We start from the raw sequence: 6230 nt of genomic DNA, 5'->3' as shown, positions 1-6230 counted from the left end.
TACCATTCACCAAGGAAAATTCCACATCGGTGTAATTGTGGCAATAAAGCCTTTTCTGATTCTGACATCTGTGTGCTGTAATGTGTCTCCAGGACAGCAGGGGGCAGCAGCCAGACAGACAGGAGGACATGGAGCTGGACTATTATAACCTGGGTGTTCCTGCAGCTGAAGGAGGGCCGACGGAAGAGGAAGCAGCTCAGGGAGCAGAGTAGCACCTCGACTCAAACTTAATGTCTCACATTGCCAGACATTACTCCACAGCGCGGAGGAACAGCTAACGTTAAATGCTGGCTATGTTGACAGTCATAAAAGCCTGTGCATACACGGAGCTCTGTACCCAACTGACAGACACCCTATCTCGGTTCAAAATGACTCACCGTTTGTTGGCTACAACCGCTGAACAGGCTACACGGTTGTTAAATTGCATGTTTCCATTATGAGGAAGTCAAACTTGCGGTTTTTGTGAAGGTAGTTGTTAACAGCAGTGGCCCGCTTGCCTGGTCCTACGGTAACGTTAGCAGTTATCACATTTAATTTGCTTTCTTTGTATGTGAGTGCTTTGCATTCACCAGAGTAGAAAACTTCAAGGCTTTGGTTAGGACTTACTATCTATTACCAGAATCGATCTGATACAATTATCAATACAATATCTACAAATCAATACAGTGCAGAGACTTACTTTCTTTTTTGTTTAGCAGCAGAGAAATGCGCCGTTTCAACAAGGTCTTCCATGTGATCGTAGACCTTTCAGAAGCTTTTTAATCTGGCCAGGAACTGCAGTGCCTGTGTGCAATAAATCCATAATCATGAATCCATAAATCATGTTTGGTAATGTTCGATATATTCGCTTCGCTTCATACTAGGGTAGTTGTGATTGTTTAGCATGAAAGCTAACATCAGGGCCTTTCCAAAGAGATCTTCTGTGCGATCATAACCATTCTACAAGCTTTTTTATCTGGCCTGAAAGTACAGTGTCTTTTCGGAGACTTTGCACAACAATTAAGGAAAAAAAAATCCACGGTTGACTGTTAGCATCGGCCATCCTGACTCCCAGAATGTTGTCAGGTGAGTGTGTTGACCAATCAGAGGCTGTCTCCCTGACTATAGTCTTGAAATTATTATGAGACAAAATCCAAACTCCTTTTCACCTTATTGACGTTTTCACAGCTGCCGACCAAATATCAGATATATATATAATATTATAAATTAATCAATGTGCCTCTGGATTAAAGACTTCCTATCGGACCGCTCCCAGAGGGGGAGGACAGGCCTCAGGGTCCTAAATGTTACAGCTGGTTTCTGTATGTTCAGCAGTAATGGGAAATGTCCCAGTTCTGCTCGGCAGGCGTTGTTGGAGCCAAAATTATGATTTCAATATTAACTTTTATTTTGATAAATTGTGGATAAATGCAGTGATAGTTACAGTAAACTAGACTCATTGTAAACTGACACTTTGTGTTGATTGAGCTTGATGCGTGGCATATCGTCACAGCCTTTTGACAATCAGCTGATTAGGGCAGTAAATGCATCAGCTGGTGTATAAGAGCAGAGCTGTCATTCAGTTTGGGGCCTTTGGTTTGGAGCCATACAGTTTTTTGACCGCTGTTTCAAGTACTGCTCAGAACAGTTACGTGATTGTGAGTTGAAGTTGTTTTTTGTTATATCTTTTATTTTTGCTCTGCTGTCAATGCTGGTACACCATCTGGTAAGGACAGTTCATTATTTTGTGGAAAAGAAGAAAACGTATCAAATGGAAGTTTGAGTGATAAAGAAAAATAAATGTGAAAACAGTGGAGTGATTCTTGTTTAGGCGCGTCGACCAAGGCCCATTCCAAAGGAGAAGAGGGATCGAAAACGTCAGTAAGTTGCTCTCATAGACGTTATTTGGTGTTTTCCTTTAAACATTAAAGAGTTCTTTGACAGAATTTAGTGTGGAGGGCCTCTATTAGCGGGCCCAAAATTTCCCTTCCATATAGCTCTATTCGTACAACTACATAATGAAATGTTAAGGTTAAACAGTTTGGTTTGTAATGCATAAGTTGCCCTGTGTGCATTTTCTTTGAGTGGATGTATTGCCTTATTGAAATTTCCTGATGCAGATAAGAAAGGATGAAGTAAGATACTAAGATAGGATTCCTAAAGTTAGTTAGGATTTACCAAATTGGTAACACTTCTATCTTAGACTGAAATGTAGGACACTACAGAATAAGTTCCCAGCGTTGCTGTTGACACAGATCTGTCTGTAGTTATTAGGTCTGGTTGATTTCCATTTTGATGTATTGTGGTGATCAGCCCCTGGACCCAGGCATCAGGAAAGCAGCTATGGAATATTATTCCTATCTTTATTCAAGAGCGCATTCTTTCCATTTGAGATCATGTCTCATTGAATTCGCGATCATATTCTGTAAAAGTTTCCCCTCAAAACCTTGCTCTCACACTCACATAGCCAGTGCTTGAGCTTGGATTTGCTCTGCTTCTGCTCAAACTTTCTGCTTGGACTCAGATATGTTGTTGCTTGGACAGATTTCCTGCTCTCAGCTTTGGCCCTTCTCACACTCTGCTGCTAACCGGGTTTATTTACCCGCGCCATTCAATGCTTTACGATAAGTACATGTCAAAATATATGACAAAATCTGAAAGTGAAACCACTGAGAAATGCTCTCAAATTGAAAGAACGCACTCTATAATGAAGATAGTTATACAACTCCATAAGCAGCCAGATGTCAGCCCCATATGAACAGTTTAAAAATTGAAGTTTGTAACTGAGGGGTAAGGTTTTTCAGAATTTCATTGTCGATGCAATATGTGCCACAAACTTGTTTTGGATTGAGAGATTTCAATAAGTTTGAAACTCTTTTAAGCAGGGGCGTAGGAATGAGTTTAACATTGGGGGGGGACACATATCGGAAACCTAACAGATCCGTTAATGGTTTACAGAAAATATGAAATATGTCATAAATTAACTACACTGCAAAACATTCACCAACATACTTTATTTTACTAAAAAGATACATTTGTAAAGATAAAGGAAAACACATTTTGAATGGCAGTAATTAACTGATAAATATCAAATCAATTATTTAATTGCAGGCCTAATCATCCAGTTTTGTAGATTAATAAATAACATATATTGATCAACATTAGAATTCAAATTTTCTGAATAAATTTTCTTTTCTTAGTTGTATCTTATGCCTCAATGAACAGACACAGACACATGCAAAGGTTAAGGTGAAAGGCAAAAACAGCATCAAGAATTTTAACATATAAACCAACTCATTTTTACTCTCGAGTGTGATATCCTTCCACATTTCCACTAATTAACTGGTGTGCGAAGGTAAAGGTAAACGAAAGACATTAGAATGGATGTAATGAACTGATAAATATCAATTCCTATGTAGTTTTCTGTCACAAATAAAAGTTGGATAGCACTGTACAGTCCTGCATTCAATAATTTGCGTGCTGTGATTTTTTTCAGTGTCAAACATGTGCCGTGGCACACAAAAGGTTGAAAAACACTGGCCTAGGCAAAAGAGCCAAAATATGTTTTCCTCCTGTCATTTGCAGCCACAAATATATACCACCTACCTGCAGCTCTGCAGTGCTGGCTCTCCCTACATCACCCTCACCAGTGTCACCACTGTTAGTTTCCAGCTAACTTCATCTGATCTCTAATATGAAAGCAGTGGAGATGGATAAGGTATAGAAAAATACTGATGGGAATGTCATGAACAAGCGAAAAACACACAGACAGACAAACTCCTTTCTAGATGTGGGAGATGTGTAACGTTGCTCGTTTTCAAGTTACATGGGTTAAGTTAATAGAAAAATCATGTTCTTTTACAATCATCTTAAATACTGTTTTTAGTGTCAAATCGCTTTTGTTCATTACATTACTGGAAAGTACGCCATATTTTCGCCAGCCAACGTTGGCTAGTAACGTTAATAGTAACAATGTTTACCTAGCAAGAGTGTACTAGTTACATGTTGAATCACATCAGCTTAACATCAACAAGTCTAACGTTAGACAGAACATATAATTATCCTCCTGGACAAAATTATTACCAACTCACATTTCCTTTCTTTCTTTTCTTCCCAATGACAAAGAAATCTTAAACTGAGCTGCTGCTGTCTTTTCATCTTAACCTCTGACGACCTGTCGCCAGCTTCAGACCCCCGCTTCCCAAACAGTCTGAGCCGTTGAGGGGGCGGCCCGGTGACAAGACGCTCTGTTGCGCTTTCAAAATAAAAGCATGCGAGTTAAAGATTTCAAAATCAAATATTTTTCTCCTCCGCTGTATAATTTTTGGGTGGGACAAATGCGACTGTCTCCAATATTGGAGGGGACACGTCCCACCCGTCCCCCCCGGTTCCTACGCCCTTGCTTTTAACACAGGGGTAATGATCAGTTTGGTTTCTGTCCAGGTCTTCATGTGGGATACTTGTGTAGAGGTCACTAAAGTAGTTCTCCAGATGTCTGATGTTCGAGAATGCAACTTCTGAAGAAATTGCGGTGTGAATGCTGTATGCTAAAAGGCCGACACTACACTGGATTATTGAATTGAATTATACCAATAATGTTTGAAAGATGTGGAATATATATATATATATTATTTTTTATTTTTTTTTATTTTTCTTAAAGCTGACAATCAAAACGATGGCTTCTATTAGGTTAAAGAAGCAGCTGAAGGAATATGAATGAGATGGAAAAATAAAAAAATAAAAAAAGCTGTATTGAATATTTTTAAAAAAGGCTGGATGGGATTTAAAAGTTGTATTAGGGTGTATAGTTCTCTCTAAAATAACTCCGTCTTCTCAATGCTTGGGTTTACATGTAGGGACCCTCATTATGCTACCGTTGAAGTGTGGTGCTATTTTCAGCCTTGTTAGTGGTGTAGAAATAGTGATTTACCCTCTGCCCCGAAAGCTAGCGTTAGCAGCTAACCACCAGTTTGCAGTAGCTTGTTTAAAGCTAGAGACACATTAGATTAGCATGAAAACATATCCCAGAGAACGGTTGACTCTGTACACATATGTTATTAACCCCTAGGTTCATTTTGCGCCAGAATTGTCCTTTAAAGGGGTTAAAGTGCACATAGAGGAAAGAGTTGTGGATTTGTAGTTTCTAAACTGTCCCAGAACTGATCCTGGTCTCCTGTCTCTCTACTCACCCGTCTGTCTCTCTCCTCACCTGTCTGTCTCTCTCCTCCCCTGTCTGTCCTCACCCGTCTGTCTCTCCTCACCCATCTGTCTCTCTCTTGCCCAGTCTGTCTGTCTCCTCACCCATCTGTCTGTCTCCTCACCTGTCTGTGTCTCTCCTCACCCGTCTGTCTCCTCACCTGTCTGTCTGTCTCCTGCGTTGGGGTTGGGATGCAATGGGGAGCAGGTGATTTTAACCATAGACTGTTAATATTAATGGACAGAGCATGTGTGACGTCACCCATTGGTTTGTGGAGATCTGCTATGAGTCGTCGATTTTGCCGTTACGGGCGCAGCCATCCTGGTTGGGGATGTGATGATTTTAGACACTCGGGAGGAGTGAGGGAGGAGAGAGGGCGGAGTGAGGGAGGAGTGAGGGAGGAGAGAGGGAGGAGTGAGGGAGGAGAGAGGGCGGAGTGAGGGAGGAGAGAGGGCGGAGTGAGGGAGGAGTGAGGGAGGAGAGAGGGCGGAGTGAGGGAGGAGAGAGGGCGGAGTGAGGGAGGAGAGAGGGAGGAGTGAGGGAGGAGAGAGGGAGGAGCTAGCTGAGAGTTGGCAACACTGCTTACACTCGGTTACGTTACACACTTTCACTGGCAATCACATCATAGCCACGCCCTATAACACATAATTCACTAAATGAACATCATTCTGTGTTGCAGAAGACTTAAAACTAGAGATTGAGACCATAAACTCATTATGAAAATGTTCACTGAGGTAATAAATCAAGTGAGAAGTGGGTCACTTTCTCATAGACTTCTACAGAAACCCACCTCCTTTAGCTAGTGCCCCCTGCTGGAAGTTAGAGAGAATGCAGGTTTAAGGAGTCTCCCCCTGCTCTAATTGACCCGTCGCTAAGCCCCGCCCTCCTTAGTTAATGTTGCTACACCTGTCAAGCTTTCGTACCTGGCACGTCCATTACAGTATGTATGCACCGGTGTCAGACATTCATAAGGAGATAATTAGTAATTTTTGGCAAACAGGTGAAATATCTGAGAGAGCAAGACAAAAGGGACTGCAGTATGCATTCAAGGGAT

The sequence above is a fragment of the Sander lucioperca genome, chromosome 21 (assembly GCF_008315115.2).
Source record: "Sander lucioperca isolate FBNREF2018 chromosome 21, SLUC_FBN_1.2, whole genome shotgun sequence".
In the NCBI taxonomy this organism is placed as follows: Eukaryota; Metazoa; Chordata; class Actinopteri; order Perciformes; family Percidae; genus Sander; species Sander lucioperca.
The sequence above is the reverse complement of the archived record's forward strand: the minus strand, read 5'-3'. Positions refer to the sequence as shown.